The 23,993-nt window shown below is 35.0% G+C and overlaps 1 protein-coding gene across 2 annotated transcripts in view; it reads right to left on the reverse strand.

Moving 5' to 3' along the window:
* Nucleotides 1–23,993, reverse strand: part of SYT1 (synaptotagmin 1) — a 520,416-nt gene that overhangs the window by 337,238 nt on the left and 159,185 nt on the right. For both annotated transcript variants that reach the window (XM_032393709.1, XM_032393708.1), the window contains exon 3: nucleotides 2,962–3,010. The gene's annotated coding sequence lies outside the window, so the exon portion shown is untranslated. The remainder of the gene's footprint in view (nucleotides 1–2,961; nucleotides 3,011–23,993) is intronic.

Below are 23,993 nucleotides of genomic sequence, written 5' to 3' on the forward strand. Positions count from 1 at the left end.
GGCAAATTTTCATAGAAAAGGAAGTTCTTTTTACAGTAATAAAAGGTTTTCCGTAATCATATAATAGCCAAAATTTGTAATTAAACATCATTATACTCATTATCTAATTTGATCTCAGAAAGTCTTGGGAAGTAGACTTGACATTTTTTTTTTCCATTAGCCAGATAAGAAAACAGAGAATCAAAGAGGTAATTGCTTAACTATTGTTGATGGCAGATTGTATGTATGTATTAATGTTATATATTATTATTATTATTATTATCATTATATGGTAGTTTTTTAGCTGTGTGATCTCCCCGTATGCTCCAGGACTCCTCACTATGAGAAGGGGAGTTGGGTGAGGCCAAGACTCAAACTTAGATTCTCTCTGTGTACATAATTCTTTCCACCATAAACATCATTCTAATGAGTTGTATCAAAATATAGTTTTAGGCAGATAAGAGACAGTACATAACTGGATTAGTGTTTTGACTGAAAAAAAAATTAAGTTTTGAGAACAAGCTTCTTGAACCAATCTGAGACACTCAGTTTTTACAGAAGTACTTTCAGTTAATATGGCAGAAAAAAAAAGATAGTGGGTTGTTAATTAAGCCCGAATTTTTCTTGATTCTGTCACTAGATAGGAGAGCTTCGATAAATGAGTTGACTTATCTGGCCCTTTATAAATGAGGATATTAGAGGAGGTAATGTCTGTAAAATGAACATATTACCCTAGATAGATACATTTTTTTCTTAACTCCATGCTACCATTACACACACACACACACACACACACACACACACACCCTTATACTTTTTGATTATAAGAACTCATTACTTTGAAAAGAGAATGGTTTGACTAATTGAAAGTTGTGAGGGGCATTTGCAAATCATCTTTATTTACTAATGAATCACAAAACACTTTCCTAGTTAAAATCTGCTTTCTCTTAGGACACTTCTGAAAACTTCTTGTTCTATTTGGTATGCCAGGAAAGAGAGATTGTTAATAATAATCATGCTTTGAGTAAAAACATCAACTCCCAGTAGTATTTAAAGAGGTTTAGCAGATCTAAGATAATGTGAATAGTTTCTGAGAAGCATGCCTGGGCATCTGAATTTTTTTTAATGCATCCTCTTTATTATTATTATTATTGTGTATTCATTCTATAGAGAACTGACCCTTAGAGTACCCTAAAAGTACCACTGAGTGTTCAGTCATCCAGGAGAAAATTACAATTTTAAAATACAATTTTCAATGGTCCTTTCCTTATTTTTCTTATCTTTCTTAAGCACAAAAACTTTTGTGAAATATAAGTGCAATGTGCTTTAAAGATCATTAGTAATATTCTAATCTATTACCAAATCGTCCTTAAGCTATGGGCTTCGAGGCAAAATTATAGGTGTGCATGGCTTCCCTATGCTAAAAATTTTTTAATTAATAAGGCTTGATTTAAATACAAATCGTACAAACTTATTATTCATGAGCTTGCAACACAGACACATATTCTTTAAAGACAAGGAAAAATAGTCACTGCATTATCCAGTGTCTTCACTTTATGTCATACTTCATGTTATGTACTGACACACCTAATTCATGAACTCTTTGGAAGATAGGACCTATATTAAGACACTTGTAATGTTTTGACAATATCATTTTAATTCAGAGTATTTCTTTTTGTAAATATTTTATGAAATCATTAAGGCATAAACTACACTTTTTAAATTTGGGCTTGAGTCAGTCATTTTTCCTTACAGTTATTTATGAGTCATTTAGCATGTCCTTGTTAAATAAAAGACAAAGGCTAAAAGGAAAAGCTACTACAAAGCACAAAACACACCAAGAAAATGCATGATTTCTTCCTTGGAAATATGTATGTTATTTTCTCTAAGATTATTCCAATTGAGCAGAAGACCTCATTACTTGAATCAATTCTCTCCAAAGGATGCCATGCTAAATCCTGTTTTAATATAATTGTGAAAAGTACATTTCAAATCAAGCAACTTATATAAGTCACACCTGAATAATAGACAAAATCACTTAAGGATAGATCAGAAAAACAGCCACTGATGGCTGTTCACAGTGAAATTATAAGATGAATAAGAAATTGTGAAGGGCTATGGTAGATATTATCTGGTTCTTGTATAAAGAATGTAAAACAAATATGTATGATTCTGTCATTCAAAAATTCAACATGGAAGTGAATTTGCAGACTCATTTCAAGACAATCATGGCATTATAGTGATATAACATGGTTCATCAACATGGACTTTTCCATCTTTATTATTTTTGATATTCACGTATCTAAAATTTATAATTGTTTGCACCTAGGAAATCATTTTAATATTACCAATTCTACCATAAGGAATGGCATCAAAAATTTTAACTTTGTTTCACAAAAACATATTTAGGAAAACAATTATTACTATCAATTAATTGCTATGTAAAGATATACATGTCGTAGTTAAGTTGTGAGAAGATTAGAAAGAAATGTACTAATGAGATTAAACTATAGATTTAAATCCTACAGATGTTGGCCATTTTTCTTGATAATTCTAATTTAATGACTATAAACAAAATAAGCATCTTGATTCTGTTTCAAATTTTGTTCAAAATGAATAAATTTTCTAGCACACACAGAGAACATGAGACACTTTGATTAAATTTTACTTATTTTTTTCTTCTTTAGAATTTAAAATGATATGATGCTAGTCAAAAGATATGGTGGAATCAACATAAACATTTCTGCCACATAGATGTATCACAAGGATTACCTTGGCCTCTTATTTAAGAGGATTATAGGATAAATGATTTTCAGTTTACTCCAGTAAATTGGGATTAAGTTTTAGAAGGCTCCATTTGCTTACTGTATTAATCTCTTATCTTAGAAAATAGAAAGGCAAATGTTTCTGTAAAAGAAATTTGTAAGACCCTCTCATTTTATAGGAGCCCTAGTAATATTATTGTATCATGAAAGTACTTACTGTTCTGTTAGGAATTCTGGGGTATTTTGTTCTTTCAGATTCTTTTTCTCTAAAAGGAAAACAACATAGGTACTGTTAGTTGACTGCATAGTTCAGTATCATTTCAGAATGTCATAATTATAACTGATTAATTTTATTATGTAATATTTCTACTTAGAAATACAATAAAATGTCATGTAGGTTTAGCATATATAGTATATGATAGATAAACAGGGATTTTAAAGTTGGTTTGAAGGGCTAGAGATGAAGATTCTGTGAGTAGTTTATGCACTGATTTTTGTGAAAAGTTAATTATGCTTCCTTCTTGAAAAATGAAATAATACTAATCTAGGTAGACATTGTTAGAGAATATTACATTATTAAAAAAGAATCATATAATTATTAATCAATTAATTGCCTGGTGCTATATTTAGTATTGATATGATTATAGTTCACCCTTGAATAATGTGGGGGTGAAGGGCACCGACCCCCCTTTCAATCAGAAATCCTTGTATAACTTCTGACTCCCACCAAACTTGACTACTAACAGCCTACTGTTGACAAGAAACCTTCCTGATAACGTAAACAGTCGATTAACATATATTTTGTATATTATATCCTGCATTCTTAGAATAAAGTAAGCTAGAGAAAAGAAAATGTTAAGAGAATACATCGACAGTACAGTAGTGTGTGTGTGTGTGTGTGTGTGTGTATCCACAGATTTAAGTGGACTTTGCAGTTCAAACCCATGTTGTTCAAGGGTCAAGTATATATATATATATCCCCCATCAGGGGTAAAGAGAAAAATAATCTTATATCACTGCATTAAAAAAAAAGAAGTACAACTTCTAGTTTAGGGAGTAAGAAAATGAAATCCTTCCCGAGTCAATATCAGGAATTGCTTTAATGTAATAAAGATGTCAAGAATTTCTGATTTGATTTGACAAGTTAGCAACTCACAAATGAAAATTTCACAGTACTAGAGACAAGTACCTTTTTATATAAGTTCTCATCAGTTTTAGTCTTCAAAAAATTTAGGTAGAATGAAAACCAAGAAAGAATGAAATATTTAGAAACGGGTTCATAATAGGCATGTTACTCTGTTTTTAAGAGTTCTTACAGTGTCTAGGTTCAGCAGAACTACACAAATATTATAATGCTACCAGCTCTGGCAGTTGGCTCATATAGGTAATCAGCGTGAAAGATCTGAAGTGACAGCTATATTTCCAAAACTGCATTTACTGCATCTGTTCAATGGTTAAGCCTCCGAGGTCTGCTTTCATTTTATTTCTGCTTGAAACTCAACTGTTTTCTAGTAAAAAGCCATTAGAAAGAGCATTGTAAAAATGCATTTAGATTTGCCTGGCTGACTCTTAAAATACGACTTTGAGCTACAATTAATTTTAGATAAGATTTCTATATATAGTTTCCGTGTACTGACACTTTTTTTATTAAAACAAAAACTACAACCAAATTCTACGAGTGCACATACTAAGGAATCAGAGTGACATAGAGCTCTTTACAAGAAACAATGGGGGTGAGGGCGCCTGCTGGAATAAATGAAGGTTTTCTACTAAAAAACTCAGAGAATATTTGACATTGTATGTATTGTACATTAAGACTTACAAGGGTTGGCTTCCCAAAGGGATACAGTGAAAGGATTAAACAATTTTTGTGACTTACGAGTCATCTGCAGGGATTTGATTTCATTTTGGTTTTGCACGCACATCTATCACAAGGATGAATGGGCAAGCCTGTTCTACTGTAAGGGACAAACAGCTATTTTACTTTCAATCTATGCACTGAATATGGATGTGCATCCTATTTTTCTGGTAGCTAATTTCTCTCTCTTGCATGTATAAACATCTCTATTTTAGAAGAAAAAAGTGAAAATAGCACAGGATGATTTTGCACTTTCCGCCAACTATCTGGCTTTTCAATAACGTAATTGGTATCAGTAGGTCTGATTCAGACAGTTTCCTGGTATTGAGACTTGGTACTTTCATGTGTTTATATGATACTTCAAGAAATGTGAATCTTTTAAGGTAGATTTATGTATTTTTCACAAAACAGTATGAGCATTCATACTCAATAAATCTGATGACACTTTCATGTTTTTTAATGCAGTTTTAGAAGCAGGCCTGACATGGAGAATAAAGAAAATAACTGAGACTTAGGGATTACTTTTGCTTGACGACAGCTAGAAATTAAACTGCTGTACCTTGTGGCCCTAATCATAATTCTATTTACAGAATTAAGCAAAACACTGTATGCTTTAGGCATAAATATTGCAAATCCTTGACTTGTTTTGTGGGAGGAGGGCACTTTTGTATTCATTTTAATGATGAATATTTTAAAACGCACAGCTGTATTTTTTGCAGAAGGACTGTTTCAAGGATGACAAATAGCTAATGTTAATATCCAAACTTTGTTTAAAATATCTCAAATATTTCATTTCGATGAAAATATTGGTTTTAATGGAACTTTTACTAACATATCACTAACCTAAATATTTATTTAGGGTTGGATTTAAAGTATGCACTGTGAACCCTTACAACATGGCCGTTTGTAAACATTATTCCTTTGCCCCAGGTCGACTGGGATGGCATCAAAATTCTTATCCCATGTCTTAAATCTCAAAACTGCAAATTATGGATAAACTCAGAGTTCTTTTTCTTGGGCTTCTTCCTACTGAAATGCCAAAACCTGTGGTTAGAACATAGTTAAAAAGTTGATGTGTCATTTCCTCAACACAGATATCATTAATCCTAAGGGATTTTGTTAGACATCTTTTGGCTTAAATTATTATTCTTGGAAGAGCAGTCAGCAAGCAGAGATTACTTTAAAAAGAAACACTATCCAGGGCATTAGTGACTGAGTGTAAGATTTTAAACACTAAAATAAAGCATTGCATGACACTTAAATGTATCACATGATTCTAGATTAGATCCTGGACAAATCGACAAAAACGATTAGCTATAAAGAACAATATTGTGACAGTAGATGCAATTTGACAATGGGCTATGAATTAGACAATGGTTTTACATCAGTGGTATATTGTCTGTGTTTGATAACTATTCTGTGTAAAAAAATGTCCTGTTCTTAGGAATTATACTGAAATATACACTAAAATACTTGGGATAAGGCACACCAGGTCTCCAACTAATCCTAAATGGTTAGGAAAAATATATGAACTGTGTATATATATACACATATATAATAGTATAGATATATATAATATATATAATATATATAATATATATAATAATATAGACAGAGAAAATGACACAGAACAAAATCTTAACAGCTGGTTTACCTAGGTAAAGGACATATGAGAACTTCTATCCTTGCAACTTTTTTTGAGAGTTTTCATGAAAGAGTTCATTATCAATAAAGAGCTTATAAAACTACTCTTTTTTTTTTTTTTTTTTTTTTTTTTTTTTTTTAAAGATTTTATTTATTTATTTGAGACACAGAGAATGAGAGAGAGAGAGAGAACACATGAGAGGGGGGAGGGTCAGAGGGAGAAGCAGACCCCCCGCCAAGCAGGGAGCCCGATGCGGGACTCGATCCCGGGACTCCAGGATCATGACCTGAGCCGAAGGCAGTCGCTTAACCAACTGAGCCACCCAGGCGCCCCATATAAAACTACTCTTAAAAAATAAAAATAAAGTGCCATTTTTCAGTATCTTTACAAAATATTTCACTGAACTGTGGCTATTTTGTTCATTAAGCACAAGATCATTTCATTCTACGTGTAACTGTAAAAGATAGTGACATTTATCTGGAAAATGGAGAGTATTAGGCAATAAAAGAAAGGTAATGCATCAATTAATAGAGTAAACAAATGTTCTATAAATAAATGCAGTCACTATTGGTACCTATGGTGCTGCTGGTAGGAATGGTAGGAAGTCAATAACACAGAATATGGACTTTTCTTGAAAGGTAGAAGGACAAAATATTTTGCCCCATATTGAGGACAAAGGAATGTTTCTATTTTTTCTTTTTTGTGTCTAACCATTGACATCCATTTAGGAGGTTTAATTTTACAAGCCTGTCCTCATTATGATAGAAGCAAATGTTTACCAACACAGATTGGAAAAGGTGGACAGGGATAAAGGGTCTACTCATTTTTCTGTTGTGATACTTTATTACACAAGTCGAAACATGTGAAAACATTTGTTGGCAGTCAGTTACAATAATGACATATTGGGTTCAACCATGTTTAACATTTTCATTATATTCAAAATAATTATTTGAGAATGGGGGGCCGATAATGAGGCAGAATGGTTCTAAGTCAGGAGAGACAGTTCATATCTTGAAAAGGAGGATGGGAATTAATTAAATGAGAAGCTTGGGGAAGTTAATTGGGAATGAGTAAAGATAAGGACACCATCAAAGCATGAAGAAATAAAACTATTAAAATAAAAGGAATAGCAGAAACTCACAGCACACCTAAGGGAGAATGAATCCCGTAGAATCGGGAGTGTAGGGGAGCAGAATTATGCCTTTGGGGGCCCCTATTGGCTTCCAACCCCTAGAATACTGCCTGCCACATGAATAAATGTTTGCTGAATGAATAATTATATATTGACAAAAGCAAAATTTAGTGTATTATATTCCTAGTCTGCTTCTGCCTCTAATGTGTGACTTTAGACAAATCACTTAATCTAATTCTATCAGCTGTGAAATGAGACAGTGGGAAAAGGTGATTCTCCAAGGTGCCTTCCAGATCTAAATATTTCTGTATATGGTTCTGTTTATTAAAATGGGCAACTGTGAACATTTTCGTAGAAGAGAATAGCCTTATATGAGTTTTAAATGAAGAGAAATGGGGAGAAATAGAGAAGAGGAATGAAAGAGCAATGCATTGATTCAAGTAATGGAAAATAAATCCCATTGAAAGCGACTTTAATATAGAAGAGAGACTGCAGGTGATTTATGGTTTTGATGTTAGAAGTGACATTTGTGTGTACTATTGATACGGGCAAGCAGATGCAGAGATCTTTGCCTGTTCTTTTTATTATCCAAGTGATTGTACACACTCCTTGCTTCCACCTTGAGAGTCCTCAAGTAAACAGAAGTGGAGAGCGTTCAAAAGAAGCTATAAATGGCAGAAGTTTATATACGTGATATTTATCACAAGGTCATAGAATTAGGACTGCCCATCGTAGAGAAAAGAAAGCTGAAGTAACTCTTAGGATCTATATTTAATTCCATGAAGAGCTATTTAATTCAAGATCCACCAGGCGCAATTGCTTATACCTCCATGAAGCCTTCAATAATTAACACTGGTTTCCTCATGCATTTTCCTTTCTACAAGCTTGTTGAGCATCACATTCTATAAGACATAATTTAGCTTTCACTTCTATGTGATCTCATTATTTTCCTCAGTTCCATCTATGCTGATTTTGAATTGACATCTGGAGGTGGCCATGGGCTTTGCATTTGGGTTTCCCTAAAATAAGGTGCTTCCTAAAATGAGTTAGGTGCTCAGTAAACACTTGTCAGTGGATGGAGATGAGCATGATACACTTTGAGGTCAGAATATGAACTGGAATGCTGATTGGCAGCTACCAAAAATGACTTCTTGGACATCAAGCATGGTTGGTGATCCTGGGACTTCTGTGAAGCCCCAACCTTGTTTTCTTCTCATCAGCCTATTTCCCTGGGCATTTTGGGGAAGAAGTGTTAAAGACCTATCATGGGGATGAAAGGCACACCGTTCTTTAAATAGAAAGGTCTAGTTGAATAGCCTTAAGGACATGGGAAGCTATGACCTGAAATAAGCTTGTCATTTGAGTCTGATCCACAGAAGAGGTGAGCAGGTACCACTTTCTCACTTTGTCAGACCAGAGCAGAATATTTCTTATAATTGTGTTTCAAATTAAGACCACTGATTGCAGTACCCCTATAAGAAAGCTGGCATGTCAGTGATGGCAAAACTAGTGTCTCTGTGGGAAGGATGGGGTAGAAAAGAGGGAGGTGGAAGGTCCAAGAGAGAGAACATAAAAGAACCAGACAATTTTCAGAGAGTTTTGATTTCTATACAAATTCTAGGACTCCAACAATTGGAGACTGTGAATATTTAGATAAAGTAGATACATAATTGCTGGTCTTACAAAAAGCAGAAGCCAACTAAATATCTTTACAAAGGGCTCCAAGGTAGCTATAAAAACTGCATATTTCTTACTGGGACAGAGGGCGTTGGTGAAGTGACAAGAAATTAAAATAAGTTGACTCACATTTCCCAGTCTTTGAGGTTGGGTGGGGAGAGTGTAGCAGCAATTCTATATACATATTTAAGGCTAAAGGAGAAAATTTGATTTATTTAAACCTTGGTTTGATGCAAATTCAAACCCAGCAAAGTGCGATGGAACAAATAAGTGGGATGTTGGGATAGGGTGTGAAATTATTATAGTTCTATGCTGAGAGCCTCAGCTGAGTGCCTTCAGTTCTGTGCTGAGAACTCAGCTGCTGTGCAGTGTTCTGAGTTTAGCTCAGCACCATGGGAAGGTACCAAGCTGGAAGTTCAAGGCCAGCCATGACAAAACCACAACTAAGGAGTGGTACCCGGTCTTCTCTATTTAATATCCATGTAGGGAACAATCATGGAGATAAAAAAGAAAATAAGCAATTTCTTATGTTAAACTTGTTCTCAAGACATCATCTTTATCTCTTTCTAGTTGGTAAATGTAGAGTGTACAAATAAAAACAGTACACATTGGTTCATAGATATCCTGGACCTTGACATTCCCATGAAAACCGCCCTCTTCAGAGAGTCTTTGTGGGAGGTTTTATGCCTATTTCTGGAGAAGCAGCATGATTTAAAAAAATAATTATAACTGCTATTTAATAAGCTGCATTTAGCAGATTACATATATTTATCACATTTAGATTTACAAGGATGTGGTGATGAAGTTGTTAAAACTTTTTTGGAGTTAGTAAGTGGTGGAGCCAGGGTCTGGCTAGATTTAGCCCTGTCTATACCTAAATCCTGTTTTCTCCTAGCAACAAAGTCTCTGTAGTGTTGGAATGGATTTTGACAAGGTAGAAAATCTATTTTCGAGCTATTTCACGAACACTTATTAAATGTGTATCCCCTGAAGCAATTCAAATAAGTAATCTTAATTGCTTCATCTGTAAAATGGGATAACACAATACCTACCATAAGGAAGTGATTAGATTAGCCAATTTACTGAGGTGTCTTTGGTTTCAAAAAGTAATTGAGGGGTACCTAGGTGGCTCAGTCAGTTAAATATCTGCCTTGGGCTCAGGTCATGATTCCGGGGTCCTGGGATTGAGCCCCACTTCCGGCTCCCTGCTCAGCAGGGGGTCTGCTTCTCCCTCTCCCTCTGCCCCTCCCCTGCCCTCATGCTTGCTGGGTGAGGCTTCCTGCTCATCAGGGAGTCTGCTTCTCCCTCTACCCCCCCCCCCCCCCCCCCCCTTCTCTCCCCGGGGGGGGCCCCCCCCCCCCCGGGGGAGTCTTCTCCCCCCCCCCCCCCCCCCCCCACTCATGCTTTCTCTCGCTATCTCTCTCTCTCTCTCTCTCTCATAAACAAAATCTTAAAAAAAAAAATCTTTACAAAAAAAAGTAATTGAATATATCTATAACCTTGGAGGAACGAGAAGCCTTAAAAATAGAAGCTTTTTCAAATAATGTTCAACATGTAACCTTTTTAAAATTAATCAGTACTTCTGGAACTTTTGCCTGAATATCATTATTCCTACATTAAACAAAAGAATCCCAAATCAACCTAACAGTATCATCTACATATGAGGATTTAATATTATAAGATTACCTCCAGGATATGTTTATAAGAGGCAGAAAACATTTGTCTTATAATTTTTAACTCTAAATATCTACACAATTCACATAAAATTATACTAGGCAGCAAATAAAACTGTGAGGTCATGGAAGCCTAGAGATACATCTTCTCTTAATTAGAGCCTACAAAATTTGAGTGAATGTCTAAGTTAAGAGCTAAAAACCATGGGGATGGCTAAAAGATGATATGTGATGACTTGAAAACCCAAAAGTCAATGATAACGCAAATAGCTGTACTCTCAAGTCTTTACTTGAACAGCACTTGTGGGGCACCTGGGTGGCTCAGTCAGTTAAGTGTCTGCCTTTGGCTCAGGTCATGATTCCCGGGTCCTGGGATCGAGTCCCACATCGGGCTCCCTGCTCGTAGGGGAGCCTGCTTCTCCCTCTGCCCTGCTTGTGTGATCTCTCTCTCTAATAAATAAATAAAATCTTTAAAAAAAATGAACAGCACTTGAATTTCAAAAGCTCTAGAAATTAAAACTACAACAACAATAAACTTTGGGTAAAACATTTTAGAAGTTAGTTCTTAGATGGGTAGGAGCTGTACATGGTAAGGAGTTCAAAGAATAGAATGGTATTTCAATTCTGAAAGAGAATATGAAGTGACTGTTTCAGAATATTAGACTCTAGATTCCCCCATCAGTGAATAAAACCAAATTGATAAATAGAAAAGACCAAAGGGGATGGATCCTAAGAAAGATGTTTCCATAAGTAAGAACCAACCATTTAATTCTGATAAAAGTATTATTTCCTAAAATGACCAAAAATACAATCTTATAAAAATCATAAATTAATGATTTATTCAGAGAATTCAAAAGATGTTTAAAAAATAAATATATGTGAGAAATAAGTGGAGACTAGCCATCAAATTACAGGGGGAATGTATAGTTAAGTCCTACTACATTTTTCATTCGAGAAAGCAATTAGCATTAGATATTTAGGTGTCAGTTCAATAAAATTTCATTTAAAAATTGATACTATTTTACCTGGGTTTGAAAAGATTCTTATGTCATCCATGAAATGTTACAATGAATAGAATAACAGCAGAACAAGTGAGGCAAAACATGGGTGAATTGTTTTCTTAGCTTTTACTCTTTGATCCTTCATTTGTCTAATGTGAACAGCAACTAGTTTTCTGACAAAAAGAATATGATCAAGATTAATTTCTTAGAACTAATTCCTTAGGCAAATTTCCTTGGAGGACTCCAGGCATGGATTAAAATTGTCAATTTTGGACCCTCTGATAGGAAACTCAACTGAAGAAACCCACCTTCAATTTGAAATTCCAAATTCATTTGGAATTACATACAATAGCAGGTAAATTTTACTGTATTTCTCAGTGCTGTCATTGTGGTATTTGCCATGGAAGCCCCTAGCATTGTAATTTCCTCTTTAGTTATAGTTTAAGATCCTGTCATTTTTGAAAAGAAACTGATTTTATTATAATCATTTTCATATCCTTGATATAGGGAGAATCAGGAAATAATCATATAATAATTCACCTTAACAGACTTTAATATAGTCTATTGTGATATCATCTACCACATGTGGATTTCTAATTTTACTAACAATCATGAACTAAAATATCAATATAGTGAAATCATTTGAATGCTAATTATTATATTAAGAACAGAAAACTTGGTTGGTAGAGGTCAGTGGGAAGCACATACCTTTTACTAGTTGAATGCCAAAAACAGTCTTATTGTCAATACACTGGAGGTGGACCCAAGTAAAGCCACAGTTTCATCTCTATAATCAGGCAAATCTCAACAAATGTTGAATTTCTATAGTACTATTCTAGGAGTTGTGTGGAATAGAAAGAAGTAGAAGAAAGGTCCCTGTCTGTAAAATCCCAATTCATAACTCAAACTCTATCATGTTGAAGTTTGTTTTGTTGTAAACTCCACATCAATGGAAATTCTCCAGTCTTCAGTTCAGAGTACTTAGTACATTTCCTGGCATATATGGGATTCTAAATAAATGTTTGTTGAACTGAACTCTTGGAGAACCCAAATCAGTCTCCTTTCTCTGCACAGCATCCTCTCACTACTACTTTGCCAATTTGGTGGTGTAGTTGAATCGTGGAGCTACAGTTACTTGTAGGTAGATTTAATGCCAGCTCTGCTCTTGGTTTTTCTATGCAGGTGAAAAAGTTACTTGATATCTACAGAGTGTTTAGCTATTATATAGCTATTTTGTGATATAAAAACATGAAAATGTTTTTAATTATCTCCTATGACATTTATTTATTTAGATCTATTTTCATAAGGCCTTACATGAAGCTTACATAATTAAATTTTGTGATCCTCAGTAGAAAGGAAAAGGAGTAAGGAGACACTTTGCCATGTAGGGGCATATACTCTAGACCTTTCCCCTGTCAGAAATGCCTGACTGCAGAATATTATGTCTTATTCTATGCCATTACTTTTTCTCTCTCCCAGGTAGATAACTGCTATCCCTCAAACTTTAGCCTCTTTCCCATTAGGCACCCATTTGCTTTTCTTTTAGGGTCTATGAAAAAAAGGCAGAGTTAATTGTGTGATGTGTTTAGTATGGAAGTTACATGAAATGGGTCTAACAAAGATTGTCATCTTAACAGGGAGTAAGATCTGATTGACTTGGTGAATTAGGGATATTCAAGCCAAAAATAAAAAAATTCTCGGGGCGCCTGGGTGGCTCAGTTGGTTAAGCGACTGCCTTCGGCTCAGGTCATGATCCTGGAGTCCTGGGATCGAGTTCCGCATCGAGCTACCTGCTCAGCGGGGAGTCTGCTTCTCCCTCTCCCGCTCCCCCTCTTGTGCTCTCTCTCTCTCTCACTCTCTCTCTCAAATAAATAAATAAAATCTTTAAAAAAAAAAAATTCTCCTGAATTTTCTGTTAAGTTATAACAAATTACTCATGATCCTAGGAGTTTGTTTCTGTATCATAGTTTTCATGTTCCTTTATTAAAAAGAGGCAAATGCCATGAAAATAAATTAACATGGAAGACCCAATCAACACATCAGGCATAATCTACTAAAATCTTACATTTTACATTATTTAAAATTGATCAGAAGTATTTGCAAGAGGTACATAATAAAAAATTACATACTATTTTAACTAAGAAAACTGTTCTTATTGACTTCTTAAAATACACTTTTAATGTGGGAGGAATGAAATAATTGTGGCATTAGTTAATTTCGTCACAAATGATGCTATTTTGATGATTATTTCAATTAATCCCAATTTTATTGAGGAAACTGATTCCAGTAGATTTTAGGTAAATAAATCCTGAAATTTTAGGTGTTTATTCTGTACTTAACTGTGCATGTTTTATTCTTTCTGATGTTTGTATATATATGTACATATACATACAAAATATATACACATACATGCACATACCATCTAGACTTTCAGATTGAATACATATATTGCATATATTTGATAGGTAGATGGATAGATAAATAGATGGATAGATGGTAGTCATGGAGGTAAGTGTGCATTAGAGATAAGAACTGAGGTAACCCTACTGGAGACAATATATACCCAGGGAAATTCAACCTGCGTCCTCTAAATCTAGTCATTATTTAAAGAAAATATAGGTACTTGTACTTCTAAGACAAAGCAGAGCTGACAGTGTCACATCACTTCACTTAATTTAAACATAAAACTGTTTAAACAACTATTCTTGTTTTTTTTTTTTTTTTTTTTTTAATTCTGTGAAGGCCCCACCAAAGCAATTGATGCAATTCCTTCCTAATATATATTCAGTATATTTTACTGATGGAATACTTTGGGAAAACTACTTGTCAAACATAGTTCCACATTAAAAAAAAAAAAGAAATCTCAAGGAATATTTGCTCTCGATAATTTTTAATCCAGAAGATATGATGGAGAAGGGACAATTGAATCCACTCTTAACTCATAAACAAGGAAGACTATGATGAGTCCTCCATGTATACAAACTAAAGCCCATGGAGTAGCAAAAGCCCTAATAGCATAGGTATTTGTAGGATGATCATTCTTTGCATGAGTTTTGATATGAAGAAGTGTCTCAGTTGGAGGTACCAGTCATGGAGGAACAAATTTATGGAGGGGAAGAAGCACTGGGCATGTTTGGGTTCTTGGCAGTAAGTTAGTATGGCAGGAGAATAAGCCAACCATGGAAGGAGAGAGAAATGAGGTGAGAAAAGTAGATTGGGCCACACTGCAGACAATCTTAGAATGAGATTGCAGAAGGTGACAAGGAGCAAATGCAGTTTTCTCAAGAGATCAATTGAGTTTCTCAGAAGATCAATATAACAAAGCAATTTGGTTGTATTCTTTTGATTAGTCATATTTTATTTAAATTTGTACTACAAAAATATTTGAATAAAATATAGCAAAATATAGTAAGGTAAACTTTAGAAAGTGTGTTATGAAGTATATAAAGCATAACAATTTTGTTTCTTTCATGAAAGTGTTCTTAACACTGAAATTCATGACACATTGAGGATAAAGACATTGCCTGATTTGAAGTCATAAAATTTCCCATAGTTTGTTCTATATGGCATTGACAATCCGTACCCAAGAAGGAAAAAGAAAATGAAGCATAGACAGTGAAGCGAGTCTGATGGAAAAATTAAACACCATGGCATTTAAGTGTATTAGAATTTATACTGTGCTGTGGTTAGAAATAGCGTAACATTTAGTTAAGGTCACTGCTGTACACATGGTTGAGTAACAAAGAAGAGCCCTATCTTGATAACCTAGTTGGCTAGTTGGCTATAAAATTTTACTTGCGAAATGTTATCATACAACTTCTTTTTTTTTTTTTAATTTTTTTTAAAGATTTTATTTATTTATTTGACAGAGACACAGCGAGAGAGGGAACACAAGCAGGGGGAGAGTGAGAGGGAGAAGCAGGCTTCCCACAGAGCAGGGAGCCCGACGGGGGGCTCGATCCCAGGACCCTGGGATCATGACCCGAGCTGAAGGCAGACGCTTAACGACTGAGCCACCCAGGTGCCCCATACAACTTCTTAAAGGAACATTTGTTACAGCCTATAATCAATTAACCAACTTGCAATTACCATGTAACGTCCTGTGTTCACACTTAAGATATCTATATAAAGAAAATTTCCTTCAAGGTTTGTTAGCTAGAGAATAGCATTACAAGCATAGAAAATATTTTAACTTCACTAATTTCAAAAGTGATGCTAAATTAATCACCAACTCAGAAGTTGCAAATGTTTCTGAATCTGGAGAGCTGGAAGAGGGGAGAGTTTGTGTTTGGTTTCATCTTCTATTTTATTTACCTTTTCTGTTGCTCAGTTTTGAGAAGCATTCAAAAATATATTTGGTCTAGCCCTACAACCTTCCCAAACCAATGTTAGTCACCTATTATTTTTTTTCCTTTTCTGGCTTATACAGTGTAGTGTACTAGCAAAGTATGTAGATTAAAAAGAAATTGCACTGTTGATTCTGATGTATGGAGTAATTTCCTCAGACTCTTTCAATGCAATCTGCAAATGCATTAACAAAGGCTATAAAACAAAAACAATCTACACTACCCATAACACACAGGGCGAAATATTGGAAAGTTGGAAAGCATAACTGATATCTGCATTAGTAGAAACTAAATGTGCCAAAACAGGCACATTTTAGGGGCGCCTGGGTGGCTTAGTCATTAGGTGTCTGCCTTCAGCTCAGGTCATGATCCCAGGGTCCTGAGATCGAGCCCCGCATCGGGCTCCCTGCTCCATGGGAAGCCTGCTTCTCCCTCTCCCACTCCTCCTGCTTGTGTTCTCCCCCACCGCCGACAAATAAAATCTTTAAAAAAAAAAAGATTAAAAAAAAAAAAACAGGGCACATTTTAGACCAAAAATAAGACTGTATTACTAATCATTTATCAGTTCTAACTAAATGGTGAACAGTGGTTTATACTTCTTTTTGGGGGGCAGGTCATTGATACTCATTTTTTTTTTTAAAATCTGAATGGTTACCATGTGACAGACGTGGTTCTAACATGCTGTGGATACAAAAGGTCACAGTATACACATGGATTTTACTCTCATGGTGTTTACAATCTCTGAAATGAACAAGTATGCTCTAATTTTCTCTCTGGGGAAAAAAACGAATAGCAATTAGCTCTATCCATGCTAGTTTATCTTCATGTTTTTGCATTAGGAAACTCTAAAGCATTAGGTTGGCCAGGAACATGCATCACATTACCACATTTACACTTAAAATTTCAGTAGAAGAATATGAGAAGATAATGTTTAAAAGTGTATTTTTCTATTGTAGTAAAGAGATAGCTGGTAAGTTCTGAAAAGTAGAACACAACTCCACAGGAAGGAAGTTTGAAGTGGCTTGTCAAACTGCATTATTTTCCTGAAGTTTTCTAACACATGTTTTTATGGAGATAACTTGAGATGATAAAAGTAACCATGTATTTCTACAATATTCCTTGAACAAGCAAATAACATTCTCATCTTATAGATTTGGTGATATTCAGTATGCTTCTTTTGCTCCTTTATCCTAATGAAATCTTTATCAGTTCATACTATGCCTACAGAAAGAAATGGACAGCCTCAAATGCCGGGGATTTTATTAGGAGATCTATCTATCCACAGACAGGCAACTGACCATTAACACTTGGCCAATGGTTGATGCAAATTCATGATTAAATGTGTCTCTATTTATTTAAATCAAATTCAAAATAATTGGTGTGATGGTATACCTTTAAGTTAACTGTTGCAATAGAATTTATCTTAATAAAGCTTATTTCAGTGTTTTAAAATAACTCATTTCTATTGTTCCAAGTTAAAAACATCTACAGCATAGTGTGTTCACTACTTCTGAGCAAAAGGGAATCCATTTTTTCAGACATTTTGGGTGTGATATTATTTAATCATAAATTGGCTTCAAGTGTATGTGGTTGTTACTTGCCCAGATCTTTTGGTTTTCAACTTTCCTTCTACATTCATTCAAGAGAGGTTTGATACACACACACACACCTTTTTTATTTTTTTGAGCACCTCTGATAAAATAGGCACAACATGTTCAGAGAGGTGAGTATTATAGCACACAAATTCCCTGTTCTCATGTAATCGGTGAGAAAGTGAATCAATTTAACTCCAGGTCATAACAATGGCTGTAAGGAAAAATATAGGCAGGTAAGGCTTAAAAGAATTAGCAGGAAGCTCGACAGAAGATGCTATTTTAGGTAGGGTGGTCAGGAAAGTCAGCTCTGGAAAGAGATTTGATCAGAGACCAGAGTAAAGTGAGAAAAACAGCTGTGTAAGGATCCAGGTAAGAACCTTGCAGGAGGAGAGCACAATGCCCTCAGGTAGGGGCAAGCAGCTTATGTTCAAGATATAGCAGAATAGTAAGGACATAAGTTGCTTTAATGCAGTAAAGCAGTTTCCAAACATTAAGATTAGATTGCCATGTAAGTAATTTTAAAGGGTTTATTAAAAGGTATAAAAGGAATACATCACTATCGAATGCTGTGTGGATTTTCAGAGTTTTAAATACATTCTAACAGCTAAAAACAAACAGGAAAATCAAGTGATTCCAAGTGTTTTATTCTATATGGCTTGGTTTTTGTTTTTGTTTTTTTTTTTTAAATTGAAGAATGGCATTTTCTTATCAGATAAAAAGCCCACTACCTGGATGAGAATGGGCAATTTTTTTTCCAGTGATCAATAGATAAATACATTAAACATTGACAAAATGCAGTTACTTCTTTGAGTCTTCAGTTCCTCATTTCTATAACCAGGACACTAGTTCCATTGATCAGGAAACACTAATAACTCTGTGTACTTGGAATATGTTTATGGAACAGATCTAATTCCTATTCTCAGTGGGTTAATAACTTCCTTCTTTCTTGAAAGTGTTCAAACAGAAGCATAAGCTGCTGTAGTCAATCTGTTAGAAGAGAAAATGATTCTAAACACGTTAAAAGTAATATTTCCTTAAAAATTATGAGACACTAAAATAAATGATGCATAAAATAAACAAATCAAGCTTTAAGATATAATTCTTTACTATATTATGCCAAATGCATTTAAATTTCAAGGGCCTTTTCAAATATCTACTTAGGTATTTCATAATCATACTGAGGAGGAAGATTCATTTTGAAGCAGCTGTGCCCTCATATATAGGCAGAAGTCACTTCTCTTTAGCAAAATCAAAATAAAATTTTCAACAATGTATGTGTGCATCTGTATTACCAACCTTCTCAAAAAGTTACTTATACAGGTAATATGTAGTATTTAAAAAAAAAGCTCTATGTTCAGACAGTTTTTTTCTCACTTTTTAAAAAAAGATTTTATTTATTCATTTGAGAGAAAGACAGAGAGAGCACAAGCAGAGGGAGAGGCAGGGAGAGAGGGAGAAGCAGACTCCCCGTGGAGCTTGGAGCCCGACATGGTGCTCAATCCCAGGACCCTGGGATCCTGACCCGAGCCAAAGGCAGATGCCCAACCATCTGAGCCACCCAGGTGCCCCTTTTTATCACTTTTTACCACTTAAAAGCTATCACACACACACACACACACACACACAAACACACCCATATGTATACACTGAAGAATAAAACCCAGCATACGCATGTATGTAATACATATATGCATACCTATATAATTAATGCACTTATATATGATACGTGTGTGTTATATGTGAATGTGTGTGCATATGTGTGTATATATATTTATGATTAAGAAATCAAATTACAATTTTATTCTATAAAATAATAACCAGAAGTCTGACACAAAGTATAACTCTGATTTTTCTCTCTAGATTTGTGAATTCCAAATGACGTTCCCAAAGCAAGCTATTAAACTTAGTTTCTAATGATTTTGAAAATGGCTTTTAGAAACTCTAAGGTTCAATACAATTTAAGCATCATTTCCAGGTTTCTCAGTGCTTTTATAAAGTTTAACAAATATCATTATATTTTGACTTTGAGTTTAAGAATTTTTAAAGTCAACTTAGAGAAAATGGAATCATGCTGATGAGACTCATGATTCCCACTGAAGTAAAAGTAATGATGGCTCAGATCTTTTTTTTTTTTTTTTTGTCCTCCAAAGGAACATTCTTCTGAATTCAGACCTGAGTGTTTAATACATGTATCATGTCAAAATACTTCCAGACAAATCGGAACTGCCTAAATGGTAAAAACATACATAGAGCTTTGGATAGAAAATCAACACTCATACTTGGTGTTCACAAAAATTAATTAGTATACACACATGTGGGCTTTAGCTTTTGAATATGAATTCTGTATGCCTAAGGAATTATTTTATAAGCATATTTTAAATAAGTGTGCTCTGCCTTGCAATTGACTGTCAAAAGGTCAGAATAAATGCAGGATTAAGTACCTACTATCTTGGAGCTATTACTAAATAAAATATGTAGCTAACAAGCAGGATTTCAAGAAGACAATACATCATCACAGGGGAACAAAGCTGGACTAAATTCTCTGTTTGCTTCATTCTCCGATCCAAATCCTTTCCTAAATCACCATAGCATAAAAACTATAGCATGCAACATAACAAAACATCACTGCGGCATCCCCTTGCAAAGATAATAGTTCAAGTCCAACAAGAAAAATAGACTGCAGCCTAGAAAGTAACTTGCAGGAGAACAGGGATTTTGCCCATTTTAGTTGAATAATGTTTTCTTAGCACCTAGAAAGTATGGCATATTATACTTCTCAGTAAATATTTGTTAAGTGAGTACATGAATAAATGAGTGAATGAATATTGAAGATAATGTTCAGACATTTGTTCCTTGTCCAGGACTTTACAATGTAGACATGCAGTTACTATTTGATTATTTAAGGAATAAATGCCTCTGCAGCTCTAGAACGGTAGACATGGTACAGGTAGAGCAAAATTCTGGCTTTGGATGATGATACAGCATCTTATCCTGGCTGCTGAGTATGAATGATCTCTACTTGCTGAAATGGCACAGCCCTGGGTTCCGCAGTTGATGCTGATGTTTAGGCAGAAGGCACAAGCAGGAGCCTGGGATCTGGGGTTAGCGCTCTCCCATCCATCCTTGCATTTGCCTTGCTATTTGTTGGCTAGGTGCCTCTTTGAAATCTCTTTCCCAGAAAATAAGCCCTTGAATTGTTCTTCAGTGAATGAGTCCTTTCTATCGCCAACCCCAATTTCCTAGAATCCTTGCTAGTCACTCAAGCCTGGGTTAGAGACCTGTGAATATTCATCTGTTTGTCCTTCATACTTCCTCTCTCCATCTTTGGGAAATCATCAGTTCTTCCCTTATGTGGGGTCAGGATGCCCTTCTAGGCAGTGTTCTTGGGAGCATTTGAGACAATTGTAGCTATAGATTAGGTAATATTATGGTATCAATGAGAAATTTGCTGATATTGATAACAGTACTGTGGACATATAAGAAAATGTGCTTATTCTTAGGAAATACACATAAGTATTTAAGGGTAAAGAGGCCTGATGTCTTCAACTTACATGCAAATGGTTTAAAAAAAAACAACTCTGTGTATGCATGTGTATGGAGAGAGAGATTGATAAAGAAAGAGAAAGGGAATGATAAAGCAAATGGCACAACTTAATATAAACTATTGCAGAATCTTGGCAGAGTGTATGGGAGTTTTTCACACTATTGTAACTTTTCTGTAGGACTGAAATAATATAATTAGGTGATAATAAACTATTATGAATAATAAAATATATAATCATAAAAGTTTTAGAAGTTACTAACAATAACTACTCAAGGCAGTTTCATTAATATTTGGTCCCGGAGGAAGCGCTCACCATACTTGGCTCTGTCTACCTGTGTGGGTCCAGACTGCTCCCATGAAGGCTCTTGTTCAAGCTCCTCCATTTGAGGGCTGAGCCAGTCATAAAATCCTGCTTTTTGGCTTTTCCTGCTCAGGTTAGTCATCAGCTGTGGGGCCCCACAGACTCCTTATGTTGTAGACGAGGATCCCTAATGTGCCGTTCTCCAGTTTTCGTGGGAGAGGGATGCTTTCTTCATCTCTCCTCTCTAAAGACTCCAAGCATACTGAGAAGTTTGTTTAAAGAAATTCTTCAGTTTCCAACAAACTGGCTTCTCTTACTTCTACCCTTTTATGTCATCTAGGTAGAAGAGAGGTTGTCAAACCAACTTTAAAAATTGCCTTTAAAAGTTCTATGTAGATTCTAGCCTCTGACTTTGGAATGTGCAGGTTTTATCACCCCTCATTTCCCTCTTGGCCTTTGAGGCCCTTGCTGAAACTAAGTCAAAAGTTGGATTTAAATTCCTGGTTAGAGTGATAATTCATAACTCGTGACCTCCAAGAAAAGAACTAATTAGGGATTTCTTTCTAGGATGAGTTACATTTAAAAATGACATGGCAGCAAGGTTTATCTAAAAGTCATTTCTAGTACTAAGGTTGATGTACACGTAGATTTTCTTATTTTAGAAAGATAGGTCCTGGGCTGTTTTGCTGTATATTGTAACTTCCAATTTTACTCCATGAAGAAGCATCATTTAGCATGGTGGTTCTAAAATGTTGTGGTTTAGAACTCCTTTATGCTCTTAAAAATTATCAAGAATTCTAAGATAACTTTCGCGATGTAAGTTCCATATACAGATATATAACCTATTAGAAATTAAAAATAAGAAATGTGAAATGTTACTAATTTATTAAAACAACAATGAACAATAAATCTATAACATGTTAATGTAATTAACATTTTTAAAAACTATATTCCAAAACAAAATTGTAGGAAGAGGGTCACTGTCTTACACATTTGCAGATCTTTTGAAACATCTGATTTCATACAAGATAGCTGGACTCTCATGTCTGCTTCTTTAGTCAATTTGTTGTGTTATAATATATCTTATAACCTCTGGAAAACTCCCTTGTGAAACTGTTAGATAATGAGATTTAAGAAGATATTAGGAAAATAGTTTTGCTCTCATAGACTTCCTGAAATGGTCTTTGGGCCCGCAGAGTCCTCAGACTACACTTTGAGAACCACTAATCTATAGGATCAAGCATTTGTTTAGGACTGACAATCCTGAGTTTGAATCCCAGGTTTGCCTCTAGATGGTTTTAAGGCCTCAGCTGAATTTACCCTGTAAGAGACTCAGTATATCATTTAAAAAATTCGAGATAATGCTCTTCCACCAATAATTCAATGAAATAACACATAAAGCTTCTCCCAATAATTTAGCACAAATCACTCATACTTGGTAAATTTCCTCTCTCTTTTCTTTCTGCAAAATCACTGGCATTCATAATTAATTGTTTTTTTTTTAAAGATGTACTTATTATTTGAGAGACAGAGGGAGAGGCAGAGAATCTCCAGCAGACTCCCTGCTGAGTGTAGAGCTCACCGAGGGGCTTGAGGTGGGGCTTCCCATGGGGCTCGATATGGGGTTTGACTCAGGCTCCATTTCACAACCCAAGATCATGATCTGAGCCGAAATCAAGACACAGAAGCTTAATGACTGAGCCACCCAGGCACCCCCGTAATTACATTGTTAATGTCTGTGTGGACTGGTTCGTGAACTTGGTAAGATTGTATTGTACCTCCCTTGTTTTCCGTGTCCTCAGTGGGGGAGAAAAAAACAAAACAAAACAGAAATAAGAATAGATACCTTACTGGACAGCAACAGTGACAGAAGAAAATGATTTGAAGATGTTTTGAAAAAGTAAAAGAGGCATTAGAATATAAGAAAGTAAAAGGAACATTAAAATGTAAGACATTAAAATGTTAGAACTTATTTTGGCAGCAGAATAAAAATGAATAACTGTGCTACTTAGACAAAATTCAACTCTTTGAAAGATAAAATGAAAACATGAGTTATTTTAAATTATTTCTTTAAGACGCCTAGGTGTGGGCACTATAAATTTTCTCAGTCCCTGGTTCTTGTAGTCAAGTTACACAGCACACTGAAAGGTCAAATGCTTTTCTAGGGGGCAGATGATGGCACTCTGTACTTCCATAACTAGCTGACTTTCTGATTTGGAGAAAATCAAACTCTTGGAACAGCAGTTTTCATCTTTAAAATGATTTTTTAGAGGGCTAGGTACTCATCCTTTCAGTTCGCAAATCTCTAAAATAATCATCGGAAGTTTTCCAGAAAGGAGGTGTTTGCAAGATGTTAGGCTCTTCTCATCACTGCATATATAGGCACAATGTTAATTGAGGGCCACCGCATGGAGGACAAGTGGGAGGGATCCGGATCATGACCCTTCTTCATACAAAGGAAAATGAACCAGTGTTAG

Source organism: Phoca vitulina, unplaced genomic scaffold (assembly GCF_004348235.1).
Source record: "Phoca vitulina isolate PV1807 unplaced genomic scaffold, GSC_HSeal_1.0 scaffold76, whole genome shotgun sequence".
NCBI classification, from domain to species: Eukaryota; Metazoa; Chordata; class Mammalia; order Carnivora; family Phocidae; genus Phoca; species Phoca vitulina.